We start from the raw sequence: 15,270 nt of genomic DNA on the forward strand, positions 1-15,270 counted from the left end.
ACAACAGAAGGAATACCCAACTCATCATCAATGCTCTGTTCTGAGCCACTAGATTCACCATCCACATAAGAGTGACCTGCATTCACATCAAACATGGGCTGATCTACCTTCTTTTTTCCTTTTCGTGATACCTGCATATACCACTATCTGCATTTCTTTGAGGAGATTCTCCTGATCTCAATCTGCCTGTCCGTGGCAAAGTATGTGAACCACTACTAGAGGACACTACAGATCCACTAATATTTTGTGATTGCTGTTGTGAATTCTGTGCAGCATTACCATTTTGTGCATCTACATCATCAATCACATTTACTGGTTTATACCAACTGCTCATCTCATCAAAAACAACATCTCTGCTCATTGTAAACTTACGAGTAGAAGGGTTATAGCATCTACACCCTTTCTGCTGTAGAGAATCACCAATAAAGATGCACTTCTCAGCTTTTGGATCCAACTTGGACCTCAAGTCATCTGGCACATGAACATAGCCATGTATTGCTGCAGTGGGAGTCCTGTTCATTATGTAAACTGCTGTAGCAACTGCTTCAGCCGAATAAGAATCTGGTAGGTCTTTTTCATTTAGCATAGACCGAGATACCTCTCCATATGCCTGTTTTTCCTTTTTGCAAGTCCATTTTGCTGTGGGGTATGACTGCATGAATATTGCTACTTTATGCCATGCTCCTATAGGAACCTTGCAAACTCATTTGAGAGGTACTCTCCCCCTCCATCTGACCTTAGGCATTTTATTTGCAGGCTTGTTTCTTTTTCAACCATAGCTTTAAAAGCTTTGAAATGCCCAAACACTTCACTTTTATTTTTCATAAAATACACCCTAACTTTTCTGCTGTAGTCATCAATAAAAGTGACAAAATAATGACAGCCTCCAATAGATAGAGCTTTAGTAGTCCACACATAAGAGTGGATTAATTCCAATGGCTTCTTACTCTCTTGAACATGTCTAGGAAATGGTTTCCTTACCTGTTTTCCAAATTGACAGGCTTCACATACCTTATGCATTTCTGCAACCTTGAATTTAGGCAATCCTGCAACAATATTTTGGGCCTGCATTGATTTAAGTCACTGTACATTAACATGACTAATGCATATATGCCAGATATCAATATCTGCAACTACACCGGTCCCATGTGCAAACATTGCTGCACTCAATTCAGGCATGTCCGCATCCAACGTAAACATCCTGCCCTTCTTCTTTCCTTTTGCTATCAAGCAACCGTTATTTTTCATATCCTCAACAAAGCATCCATGAGGATTAAATCTGACCTGCAAGCACTGCTCAACCATTTGACCAACAGAAACCAGGTTCTTGGTGATATTCGAGACATGAAATACATCAAACAAGTATTTCTTTTTCCCATCGTGCATAGACAAAGGAATTTTACCAATCTGCACAATAGGATGTGCAGTATTATCACCAATCTCCACAAATCCTGGTCTTTATATTTTCCTTGCATCTTGCATCCATTCTGCATGACCTGTCATGTGGTTTGACGCACCTGAGTCAACATACCACACATCATTGCTTTCTTCTGCACTTGTCACAGAATTGGTCATGTGCTGTACCATAAATAGATGCTCATTTCTGTCATCACCCTATCTACTAGAAGATGCATAATTCCCTTGCTGCAATTTTCCATTCATGATGTCATTCTGCTTTTTATAGCAGTCTTTAGCCATATGACCCATTTTATCATAGTAGTAGCATTCAACATTGCATTTTGCATTTTGGCCTCTTTGCCATCCACCACGACCTCTTTGGCTCCCCCTGCCTCTAGAGTTACCACGTCCTCCTCCATAGGACTGGTTTTCTTGAGTTTGCTGCATATTCTGATTTCTACCACGGCCTCCAGATCGGCCTGCTCTACCTCTTCCAGCATTTGAGTAGAAGACAGTTTCTTTTGAAGTTCTTCCTAAAGAAGATGCACCACCATTTCTCTGCTCTTCAGAAATTAGAAGAGCAAACAACTCCTCAAAATCAAGAAATTTTTCACGGACGGCAATGGATGTCTGGAACTGTGCATAATCCTTTCCTAGACCATTCAAGGTCACAGAAACTAAATCATCATCTTCCACTAGTGACCCAATGGAAGCAAGTGCATCTGCAAATTTCTTCACCTTCATGTAGTAGTCATTGATGCTCATATTTTCTCTCTACACATTGTGCAACTCCTGCTTGAGCTGCATTTTCCTGGCTTGCGTATTTGTGCTGTACATTTTTGCCAAAGTATCCCATGCCTCCTTTGGTGTACTTGCATCCTGAATATGCACAATCATAGAATCTGAAATACTGATAGATAGCCAGTACATAACTTTTCTGGCTCTCTCATGCCATCCTTTAAATTCCTGCATTTCCTATTGATTAGGAACATTAGGAAGAACTAGTTCTTCTTCATTTCCTGTAATGAACTCCCAATAGCCTTTTCCCATAAGGAAATTCGTCATTCTAAACTTCCATGCTTGGAAGTTGTTCTTGTCAAGCTTTTCAGTGACAATCTGTGAAAGAGAATCAGACGCCATTACAGAACATTGCAAAATATTCTGTCACTGCAAAAAACACAGCTTCTGTCTCACAAGGGCAAATCTGCAAAACGGATGAAAGTGATATTTGACCACACAGTCACTTCCTAGTAATGATTTTGCATGAATAGGCAATAAGGATGATTCTGTAACTCCCAATATCTCTGCACACAGGCATACGATGCAATTTCTGTGGCAATTTTTCACTGACCTGCAGAGCAGTGGTCGCACAGCAAAAATAGGGCCTTTTTCTCAGTGCTTGCAGAGAACTTATGCCTCCAAAACGGGTTTCGAAATGGCCTCGAATGAAAAAAATAAAGCCACCAAGGGCTTCCCCCTACCCTGCAGCATAGACTACCCTCTTGCCACACCGCAAAGGGCGTCTCAATCTGAGACAATGCACTCTTGCACTTTCCGGCTGTGCTACCTGTAGAGATTTGCTCCGAAACTCGAAAAGGGAAAGCAACACTGGTCCTCTTACCAGGACACCGCGAACTTGGTTTGCTTTCTTGAGCTCCTTACCACGAACTAGGCTCTGATACCATGTGAAGATAGTGGGAGAGAAGGAAGGAGTCTCACTTGCGGCTTTCTCACATACACAATGAGGGAATACACACAAAGGTGGAGGCTGAAAACAGTTTTCCTCTTGAACTTAGTTGTGAAAGCCAAAAGAACTCTAGTACAAAGAAATAGAAGAACCCTATACGTGGGTCTCAAACCAAACTCAGCTAACTAAGGTGGCATACTAACTGAGCCACAAACTAGAGTACATAAGGATAACTGTCATCCAGCTATTATTCATGGGTGGTGTACCAACTGCATCTGCAGCTACAAGTCGGTGACATAAATGCACAACGGTCACCCTAGCATATCACGAGTGGTGGAGCTCGATATCTCAACAATACACACATGTTTGTGGACTCTTATGTAGCAGTTCATAATTGCAACCTCTCTTGGATATTTTTATGTATGAAAAAGCTCCGACTACTACATCCCACTTCTCATAGGTTGTTTCCCAATTATCCTTAAATGTTTCCTCAACCTTGTACTTAGGTTTTGTGCACTACAATAGAAAGTATGGGTCATCTTCCTTGTTCTCCCCAGAATCTGCAACAACTGCAAAGTTATCCCCCTCTTCCAGACAGTTAGTGAGGTCATCGAAACTCTCCCCAAACTATGGCGAGTCATTTGTCTCTCCATTGTTTTTGACTCCATTTCAACGTAGAGGAAAAACTTGAACTCGATCCCATGTCTTCGCAGTTGCAATGTTCTCACAATCATCATGATCCCCTATGATGCACGCACTGCAGAAACAAGAAAGTTTTTTTGTTTTAATCAATTGGTTGTTTGAAAATCCCCATATGCTATGCAGACCACGAACTCCTTTAATTTTCTCGCAATTGTGTCAGCTTCTCCTTTGCACTTCATCCACTTTCACTTCATGGAACACTCTGCGTACTACAGTATTCTTAAGGCTTTGTTTACTATATGTTGAATGCGCTCCTATGGAGAGGTTGGCTGTAAGCCATGTTACAGCATCATGGCCATCATTGAGTTTTTCTTGAGGGCATGATAATTGGTGTTTAAATAGAGCTTGCTTAATAACAGCACCGCATCCATCATGTTCACTCTTGCCATGGCTAGACCCAAAGAAATTCCACATCATGTCTAGACCGGTTGAACCTTGAGACGAAGTAGGATCCACGTGCTGATTTAAATTGAGAGGCAACACCATCTGACCACACCCAATGTTGTTTTATATTTTCTGCATGGGGATTTTCCTTTTTCAGTCATTCCCAATGTAGTAGAAAAGCATGCTACACAAATAGGGTGTCATGTTCCCTATCATCTGAAATGTAGAAATGGTAAGTGCGTTGCACTGACCTAGACTCCTGTGAGTCATCAACCAGATTGGCATCATGCATGGAAGAATCAAGCAAATGACTATATGTGATATGCACAAGAATTGTTATCTGCTTGTTGTACCAATGAGCACTTTGTATCTCATCTTGTTCTTGAAAAGAATAATTTTTTGCAAAAGCTATGACAGATACAATAGTGTCACGGGGAAAATTGGCAATGCACGTCCTGAACTGCTTATCCTACCAGTTGGCTGTGAAATTGTGAAGCACATATTTTGGGATGAATTGAACCACATGACCTACAAGCTCCCTTGGCTGGGTGCTCTTATATGATAGTAGCCATCTCTTTTTATTAGATCCTTCAACATTGACATTTTCAAATCTCCTCCATTTTAGAGCAACGTGGTTGTCTTCCCTCATTTCATTTGGATAGACATTGAATGTCTTCTTCTTCAGCATGTGCCGCGAATGCATTCAATCATGTGCCACTCACGGTCTCCCTTTGGACAAACCACTAGCTCCCACAGAGACCTGAGGCTACAAAACCTGCCCTCCCTTGCAACACATGATGAGGATCTAGATGGCCTACATACTGTGCATTCATTGGGGAGGCATGGGCATCGATCCCCATGGAGCAATGCTCCAACACTACCAGATCTCAAGTCATTCATAGCTTTCCGGGCCAGGTGAAAGTCTATGTGTGTTTTGCAACAACAAACATTCTCGTCTTTGAGTTTCTTGATGTACCAGGGCTTACAATGCTCAAAGCTCCTCTGCCCAATTAAAATGTCCGAATTTCGATCCACAAACTTGAGATACAACTCTGTCTGCCGACCCAACATGCGGGAACAACAAAACAATGAGCCCCCTTTTTGCTACTACTAAAAGAATACAAAACAAAGTCTAATTAAAGTATATGATGAAGCAAAACAATTTTCAACCACCGCGCTGGTTTAAGACAGTCACAATTTCAATCACTTGGCTGGTTTAGGACATGTTTAGGACTGTCACAATTTCAACGACCGGGATGGTTTAGGACACTGTCACAGTTTCAACCACCGGGATGGTTTAGCCCGACGGTCTCAACTTCACATATTAGACAATAACAAGTATATTTCTTTTCATTTCTGAATTTCACCATTAGAAAATAACAATATATTGCTTTTCATTTCTGAATTTCACAATTTAACAGTGGTATATGACCCGAATAGCAGGAAATTAAATTTAACGAATTTAAGTACTAAGAAACACAATAATTTCTTTTTTTTTTCACCGATCTGGTCAATAACTAATGTCTGTTCAACCATGCTGGTTCAGGACAATCACATCACTGGTGATTGAGCTAAAGCAACCACAGTTGCATGATGTTCCAACCACCATGGGCTGGTTTAGTAAAAAAACAATATATTGCGAAATATATTGCTGTTAATTTCTGCTCAACCATGCCACCGAGCTGGACAACAACTAATGTTTGTTTAACCACGCTAGTTCAAGACAATCACATAACTGGCGATTGAGCTCAACCAGCCTACGATTGCATGATGTTCCAACCACCGGGTTGGTTTAGGATAATCACATTTAATCCAAGCCTAGTTTAAGAAAAGAAACAAGTAAACTATCCAATCACAAACAACCACCTGGCTGGTTTAGGTACCACTGACCTGCATTGTATCTAGCATGTGTATGATGTGTTAGATATCAATGCTCCACTCTCGTGTAACTACACGGGAACCAGCTAACTCTACTTGTAATCCCCCCATATGAGGAGAAGGCATTTGAGTAGCTCGGTTATCCGGTAGGTCCTGGTTTGGACACCAGATGGGGGCCATGTGTGGCCTGATGGCTGGACGGCTTCAGATACAGTTGGCCCACTGCCAACTAGGCTACATGCAAGTGCGGGAAGGCATCCCATGTCTGACCCCATTGATGGTAGACGGAGCATTTCCCGAGGCAGCCCATTCTTCGGTTGCGGGGCCCGCCGTTTGGAGCCCCAGATGATCCCGGATGGCTCTGGGCCAAACGGAGTCCGTAGGTTAGTTGCTCTATTCTGCGCACCAGTTCTATCGTGTAGTCAGTGGCCTATTTTGAGATTGACCTCCAGTCGGCCGTTTTGGGTGGACTGGGTCGGTCACCCAATTGGGTCTAATCGACTATGACTGGTGGCTATATAAGAGCAAGCCCATGAAGCCCATCATCATCACTCGCTACAGCAACCCTGATTCCTTAGCATCCAGCCTCCGTCCTCTATTGTTTCTAGCACGCCATCGAAGCTTCTCACCACACAGGAGCACACGGCTGGGAGGCAGCGCCATCTATTGTATCAATTTTACAGTAATCAAATTTTTTATTCTCCATACTATCTGTTTTTCTCTCTTGCATATGAGATCTTGTTATCTGTTGAGCACAGATGTTGTATTGTTTTCTTACATGATGTGCTCCTCAAACACCTTTCATCCCATCTGCTTCTTACATATGTCCTTTCTATTTGGATAAACTCTCGTATTTTCATGCCAAAACGTCATCACTCTAGCAATGACTTCTGCACTTAGGCTATCTCTCCTTTTCTTATGTTCTATTGAAGCCCACAGACTTCTTGGATCGGGATGATGGTGCATTTCTTCTGATCTACGTTCAACTGCTGGAGCCACATTGGTCCTTCTAATTGACAACATCTTCGACATTGTGCGCCCAAGCCATTTATCCTTTGTTTCAGGGGACACCAAAATAGCTAATGTTGCCCTCTTTGCAGCTAGTTGATCTAAGTTGTGCACCCCTTTCACTTTTTGTAGACCATTTCTTAGGTTAAAGAGCATCGCCTCTTGGACGTGCATCTCCAAAGGTGTTGGTAGGGTTGTTACTCTATGAACTTTAGGGTGCAGGCTAAAGCTTGTGAAGACTCAAGACTGATAATCACCTGAATGGGGCCTGGTGTTGCTGCCTCGAATGCTCCCACCAATCGTGACACCACAACTTGTGTTCTTCGCTCCGATGGCAATATTGATCAAATGCGTGCATCTGCAACCGCTTCTTACTATTGCTCTACAAGGAGTCTTCTTTGTTCTCGTTGTTTCTCCCTTGGCAGATGTTGTAAAAGTGTCTTCCGTTGCCGATTCAATACCGTGCCAATGTTTTCCTCAACCCACACTCTGTTCCTTGTGCCTTGACCTGGCTTTTTGGCTTTCCTGTCACGCAGCCTCTGTCTGCTTCTCTTGCAAGCCATGGCGAGCTGCATGTTGTCATTGACACCATGGCCACAATCAATCCAGAATACACCCAGAGAAACTAGCTGGTGAGGCAAGAAAAGAATAGAAGACAACTTACCCGAAAGAAGACAATGGCAAACCAAAGTTTGCGCAAGGTCACATTGAGGTACGTGTGGATTGTAGGGCATTTGCAGGGCGGGGGTAGGTTGCAGGTACTTAAATCTTCCAAGATTTGATGGGTGGGAGGTGTGAAAATTCAAAATTCATGGGAGTAGTGAAATTTCAGCTATCAGTTTTCCCCCGCCGACAATGTACATTAGCAGAATTGGATATCCCAAACAAGTGCAATGTGGCCTAAAATGCTTCAAAACACAAATAGGCCAAAGGGCACGCTATCGGGTTTGATGCTATGTATTATTAAATGCAATGACCTTTGGCATGCTTATGAGCCGTATAGCAAGCAAGTGCATGGAAAAATAACAATTCAAAATTGTAAATTGTGTTGGATTTATTAAAATATCTTTGCACATGCACAAATTGCACATTTCCAACTTCTTCCATTCTAGGGTGAATCTAGATACCAATACCAACAACTAGCAATGTTTTAAGACCACCATGCACTAGTCCCAATAGTTTGGATTCCAAATTTTCAATCCATTTTGGTTTTCAACAAATCAAAAGAAAGTTATGGAGCGTGCCCTCAAATGGGTATGCATCACTTTAGCACAACATTGGAGGCCCATTAACCCATGCATAATGATCTCATTTAGGTGTGTCCTTGGGTTGAGGAGAAGCTCATGTAGTGTACTTTAGAATGATTACTTGGTTGCATGTATGTATAGAATAAAATTTTGATGTTTTTGAATAAATTGCTATATCCTATAGTCTTCAGGATGCATGCTTCACATGCAACATAGCACTTATAATGCTTTAACAGTCTCATTCCAAATCCTTATTCCATAATTTTTTTCTCTCATGTTCAAGTTTGGAATGGGTACTACAACTTGAAGACAAAGTTTGCCAAATTTCGTTGAGCAATGCATAAGTTATGGGTCATGCAAGATACCCATACGCAGAAAAGTCCCTGAACCTCACCAAAAATGGCTACACCCAAGCAAACAATGACCCTATACTTCGGCATGTATATTATTTTATATGTTGGCTCATTTGAGCGATTTTGTATCACCCTTTTCGAAAGGAAAATTTTGTAACAAACAAGCTTGTATATACTTCGGCATGTATATGCTTCTGTCTCTTGGCTCGTTTGAGCGATTTTGTATCACCCCTTTTACAAGGGAAGTTTTGTAACAAAAAAGGTATGAGAGTTTTATCTCGCTTGTGTGCTTGTAAACATTCTTTTGTAATGCCAAAAAAAAAAACATTAGTGGGGCAAAACAAGGCTTGTTGTGGCCCTGTTTAGCTTCACTAATGTTATTTAAAAGTTCTATTAAGGGTCGCTATATAGCGACGCTTTACCAGTGTTGCTATATAGCGACCTTTACCACCAGAGTCGCTATATAGTGATGCTTATATAGCGATACTTCTTTTCCAATGTTAATAGCAATGTAAATAGCAACTTTTACGCCCGTTAAAAATAAAATTAGTGTTAAAAAGGTCGGTATTTCCATCGAAAAATGGTCTGTGCCCTGTAGTGCTTGTAATACGTAAAAATAGGTAAGGGAGCTATAAATCCATGAACCAGCACGATGGTCTCTCCAATACAACCTTGAATTCTGGGCAATGATAGGTTGTTAGGCCAAAGACTGCGCTGAGGTGGCTCAGAATGATAGATTGCGTCTCATTATTATGCCAAAAACCAATGCGGTGGTTCTCTAAGCCAACCTATGACTTGCATGGGCTGCGGGCAAAGATGCGGCAAAAGGCTGCATGATGATAGGTGGTCAGGTCAGAGATTGCACTGCGATGATGTTTAGAATGATAGATTGCGTCTAATTACTACGCCAAGAACCAGCGCGGTGGTCTCTCCAAGCCAACCTTCAATTTTAATGATCTGCATGGGTGTGATGCCCAGTGATAGATGGTAAAGTTGCTGTAAAAGGCTACGTGATGATAAGTGATCAGGTGGCATAGGCCAAAGACTGCGCTGCGCAAAGCAGTGCAGAGATGCCGTGTGTCGAGCTATGTGGTGTTCATAACAAATTGATTGCATCTCATTATTAAGCCAGTGCGCCTTCATGATGTCGAGAAAATTTCTGACAAGAGCACAGGTCCATGCAAAATTCAAATATTCACCCAGGAGCACATCACATCGCGGCCCCAAAATGGCCCCAAAAATAGTTCCGCGATTGGCTACACCCAAGCAAATGTTGACCCAACTTCAAAACAAGAGCTTTATGATATGAAGATGGATGAAAATGAAAATCTAAGGACATTTTTGAATAGAATGCAAGCTCTCTTGAGGCAGTTACATGATCTCGATTCAAGAGTTGAGCTGATGATAAGAAGGCGATCCTCTTAAAGAGTCTCCCTCCAAAATACAGTGAAATGGCAAGAGTATTGCAGTTAGATGAAGATGTTGATTTTCTTGATTGTGTGTCTCTACTTCTTAGTGAAGAGAAACGTGATGATCTACTGCAACTATTTGGAGATACTTCCTATACAACAAAAGAAAAAAAGCAACAATCAGGAAGAGGACGTTCAGTTGTGTGTGCCACTATTACGGTCGTGAAGGTCACATTGAGAGGTATTGCTACAAAAAATAAAAGGATGAGCTTCTAAAGGATAATTCTAAGGACAAAGCATGTGTAGTTGAGGGGTCTTCATCAAAAGAAGAAGCTATAGGTTTGGTTGAAGCAAATTTCGATGATCATGATTGGGCTTTTAAGTATTTGAACAGAGATATCAACTATTTAGGTTTTTCGTAAACACATAATTATTGAGATGATCTTGGCACTTAGTAAGCAGGTCATATTTTAGTATGTTCAAATAGCTTTGATGTTCTTTTTTAGTTTGAAGGTTTTGGTTCTTCATGGGCAAATCTTCAACACCTAGCTATTGTAGTGGTTGCTACATCTGTCATTTTTGTTGTGCATCCCCCATTCGTCTTCTAGGGGGGAATGTTAGCAATAAGGCTCATAGGTGATGCCAAAGGTCTGGCTTAGCGTGCACATGATTTTAGTGCATGAAGAAATGAGATTAAATGTGGACATCACATAGCTATTGGTCCATGGAGGTGAAGGCAGTGATTGGTCACTCTATGCATGAATGAACACTTGGCAAAAGATGGCACAATTATATGATGTGGAGATTGTAGAGGCGGTGATAGTGACTCCTATATCTACGTTGATGGCAATTGAGTCGGTCCTTTTGTTCTTTCCAAGCTTCTAGAGCTTGATGAGAGTCGTTTTGTGTCGGTTATCCCTATAGTAGATTGTGTTGTAGTAGCTGTTCATAGTCCTGTAGAGGTCTTTCTAGGTATAGATGATAGCTTGTCTTCTTTGAAGGGGTTCTTAGTTGTAATTGCAACAACAAGGCCGACATGCATGCGCTGCTAGTTTGAGAGTCTAATTTGTCTTTTTAGAGCATAAGAAGAAAATGGTTGTCTCCAACTGTGTCGATTTGTATTGAGATCTTGATATTGAGTTTTTGATTGCATGTGGACTTCAGTTGACATTTCATGCATTGTTCATGCCATCTTATGTGAGGAAATCAATTCGAGTTGTGTTGTTAATGAATTGCATGCAGTATAGAAGGCTCTAAACCTAACAAGCATCCGCTGGTATGTCAGTAGCTGTTATACCCCACGATTGTACCATCCCGTGACTTTTGTGGCTTCCATTGCCTTGTGTGGTATTCTACTGGCGTTCATCTCCTAAACTTTGTTGAGGTAAACCATGAATTGACATAATGCCATGAAAGAGAGAGAGAGAGAGAGAGAGAGAGAGATTAAAAAAAAAACAAAAACAAGGTGGGGATCCCACTAAGGCCTTGCCTTTTGGAGTGTCATTATGAGTCTAAGTGTGAGGTAGCTCAATAAATATTTCCAATAACTTGTACAAGGGAAACGATGGGTGTAACTTTGAAGGAAAGGGAAAGAGAAAAAGCAAGTGAAGGTGAAGCAACATGGGTAAAGGTTGATGAGTAAAAGAGAGGAGAGAAAAGAGGTGAAAGAGGTGTGCGGTGGATGGACCATTAAATAAAAGTGGGGACGTGCCTATTTTGGCAATGGTAATTAAAGGTGGTGTCATATAAGAGACAAAAGGAGCCTCCATCTTTAGAGAAGACTCCCTTACAAAGACAAAAGCATTTAGGATAAAAGGCAAGAACATTTAGAACCTCCACAAGCAACTAAAACCTTTAACCCTAAACACATTAGAAGCCCTTAAACTACTACTAACACACTTACACCTCATACTAACCACAATTTGCATGGTCAAATTGACCAATTGAACTAACTTCAAAACTATGGACCTAATTAGAAACTCACTAACCAAGACATCCCTTAAGACCCTTGGAGGGCCAACAAAGAATCTAGTTCATTCAACGACATCTTGGCCTCTTTCCTACTATTAAAGGGTTAACGGGAGCAATTTTGAGTTTGTGTTGATGTAGATATTTAGAAAATAAAAAAGAGCTAAGATTTCTGGCAAGCCAATTGGCTAGGCCTTCTTATCTTGCACTCGAACGAATCCCTAATCTTCTTTATTGTCGACCACAACAGTGCTTCTTCATCAACCTGTACGAATCAGCAATCGAGTTCTGTGTCTGTCTCTGTATTCTCATCCTCTTGCGATGGCGTCCTACCTCGCCTTCACCCCATCAGGCCTCGTCTCTCCTCTTCAAGCTCCTAAGGAGCTCTTTCCTACGAAGTCATCTTCCCTCTGCTCTCGTACCAATTCTCTCCCATTGAAATCTCGTTTTACTTGCTCCGTAGCTCAAGATTCAGAGGCCAGTTCACCTCATCTTCCTGCTGGAAAGCTTGCTACTGCCCTCGCTCTCGCTGCCATCATCACCTCCGCCCCTCTCGCCTGCCCAAATCAGGCCCTCGCCGACGTCGCTGGCCTCACCCCCTGCAAGGACTCCAAGGCCTTCGCCAAACGTGAGGAGAAAGAGATCAAGAAGCTTGCCAAGCGTTTGGACAAGTACGCCCCTGATAGCGCCCCTGCTCTGGCTATCAATGCCACCATTGAGAAGACCAAGCGACGTTTCGAATTCTATGGTAAATCAGGTCTGCTTTGTGGAACCGATGGGCTGCCTCACCTCATCGTGGACGGTGATCAAGCCCATCTGGGCAAGTTCGTGTACCCAGGTATCATCTTCCTCTACATTGCAGGATGGATAGGATGGGTTGGAAGGAGCTATCTGATTGAGATCAAGGCTACCGCTAAGAAGCCAACGGAGAAGGAGATTATCATCGACGTCCCTCTGGCAAGCAGGCTGTTGTCTTCCCAACAACTGTTTTTTCCAAAGCGCCACAACATATAATTCTAGCTGGATCTTAAATAATTGTCAGGTTTCGGTCCTGATTTCGTTTCGTTAACCGATAATGTCAGTGTATTGGTCGTTTTTAACTAGAACGATCAGCCCTCAATCGATCCGTAGGTTCGCCCTCTCTCACAAGGAGGATTACCAAAAAGCGAGCGAGGCCAAATAAGCGAGCGTGGACAAACAACAATGCAAGGTGTTATCTGTTTAATAACAGCCACATCATATTCATCTAGGACAGCCAATTACCACAATTTATGCTCCAAGAAAGCTTACCCACTTGCGTGCATCTTGGCTGGCATGTTTCCAGAAGAACATGTTCAAATCATGTTTCCTTTGTTGTGAAAAAGTAATGATAAAATAAAACATTGAATGCTTTCAATAATGAGAATAGTAACATATTACATTAACTGCTCTTCATGTTGTCAGAAGACACCTTTTTTCTAAAAGTTATTAACTCCATAGCACAAAAAGCATATGTCATACAAAAAAAAAATAATATAAAAGTTTGATGCTTCAAAATATCTTCCAACCCTTGGAATGATTGTACAAAATGTTTTTTCGTGCATTGCCAAAACATGGAAGCACATCTATGTATATCATCCGCTTCCAAAGGAAATATAAAAAAGGGACATCTAGGCTGCCTACTAAATGCTTGATGGGTTTCTTCCACCTTCAAAAAATACAACTTAGTGCAGCTTCATGCAAGGAAGCACACCTACATATATTATCCGATTCTGAAGGAAATGCAAAAAAAGGGAATCCAAGCCATACACTACATACTTGATGGGTTTCTTCTACCACCCAGAGCTTGAAACAATTCAACTTTTGTCAATGCAGCCTGATGCATAAACTGATGCACCATTTCAGTTAAGCCCAAGACAACAATAAACACGAAGTATATGTGCTTGCAAGGCATGTAGGGAGTTTTTCTTGCTTCCCTTTCTGTGAAATCAAGGCATGTGCAACGTGGAAACTCTAAAATCAAGACACTATATGTTAGCCCCTTGGACATTGATCCTGTTGTACGAACATGGAATACATGCACCTCATGTGGAATAATGATGTTCTTTCTCACCACCTCCCCATTTTTTATAACTGCCTTGTGTATCCTTTCCTTGAAATCTTTATTCAAATTACTTCTCCATGAAACAAGCTTTCCATCATGATGAGAAGGGCGCACATGGCTAGGTGTATGGATTTGCTGTGCATAAGGAGGTCCCATCACACCAATAGAATCATCACTATTAACTACGAACCCTGCCCTTACAAGGGCACCCCTCTCATCTACAGTCATTGATGTCCCACTTGCAACCTTCCATACACCTGGAGAGACCCCAGGAACACCTTGAATGGATTTATCCACATTCCATGTATGGGTGACAGAAATATTGCAAAACCATACAAACTGCTCTATCACTCCATGAGAATGTTGCCTTCTTCCCTTAAAACAAGGGGCTGACACACCATAACTTGCACTTCTACCAAGTGAATTGATTAGTGCCCCACATCGTCTCCGACTCTCTACCAAGTAGCCAAAGCATGTGACAATGCTATGTGGTTAGGTTCTCCTGATTGCCCAATTGGCTTCATGAATATCTATCTCTCTACAAACCACGTCCTGTGATGGACTTTTAAAATCAATTTGTCTTCTTTTTCCTATCACTCTCCTTGTTGTCATTGTCATGTATTCTGGTCGATGACTATCATTTCCATGGACCGATGTTGAACATTTTGAACCCCTCTTTCTTTTTATGCTCACTGGTTCTATTATTGGCCTATTCATCTCAGGAGATTGTATCCTAGCCTCTTCAATCACTGTGTGTGATAAATCCACAAGCCTATTTCTGTCCCCTTTACCAGACCCACTACCATCAAGTATTCTTCGCCGGAGAGCATCCAAATTTGGTCCTGTACCCAAGTGTCTGTGTCTTCCATTCATAAAGGCATTGTAGTGGGCACTCTGAAGGACACTCATTGCAAGATCTACTGCACAAGCATCATACAATGTTATGTGTTTTGCATATCCATGTGCTGCTCTCATGCTAGAATGTTTTGTCTCTGAAAGGTTCACAGTGACTGTAGGAACAAATCCAGAGTGCTCTTCTTGCCGCAAGAACATTCCCCCCCACTGGTTGACTCTAACATCCCACCAAGAAAGCCACGTATGCAATGTTGGTAGCTCACCCTCCTTCACATGAGTGGGGGACCAATACAAATTC

General features: G+C 41.8%; 1 pseudogene; it reads left to right on the top strand.

Moving 5' to 3' along the window:
- Positions 1-12,281: 12,281 nt before the first annotated feature.
- Positions 12,282-13,048, top strand: LOC147897016 (photosystem I reaction center subunit III, chloroplastic pseudogene; annotated as a pseudogene).
- Positions 13,049-15,270: the final 2,222 nt, after the last annotated feature.

Source organism: Dipteris shenzhenensis, chromosome 11, assembly GCF_047967505.1.
Source record: "Dipteris shenzhenensis isolate YYH24624 ecotype China chromosome 11, Dip_SZ_1.0, whole genome shotgun sequence".
NCBI classification, from domain to species: Eukaryota; Viridiplantae; Streptophyta; class Polypodiopsida; order Gleicheniales; family Dipteridaceae; genus Dipteris; species Dipteris shenzhenensis.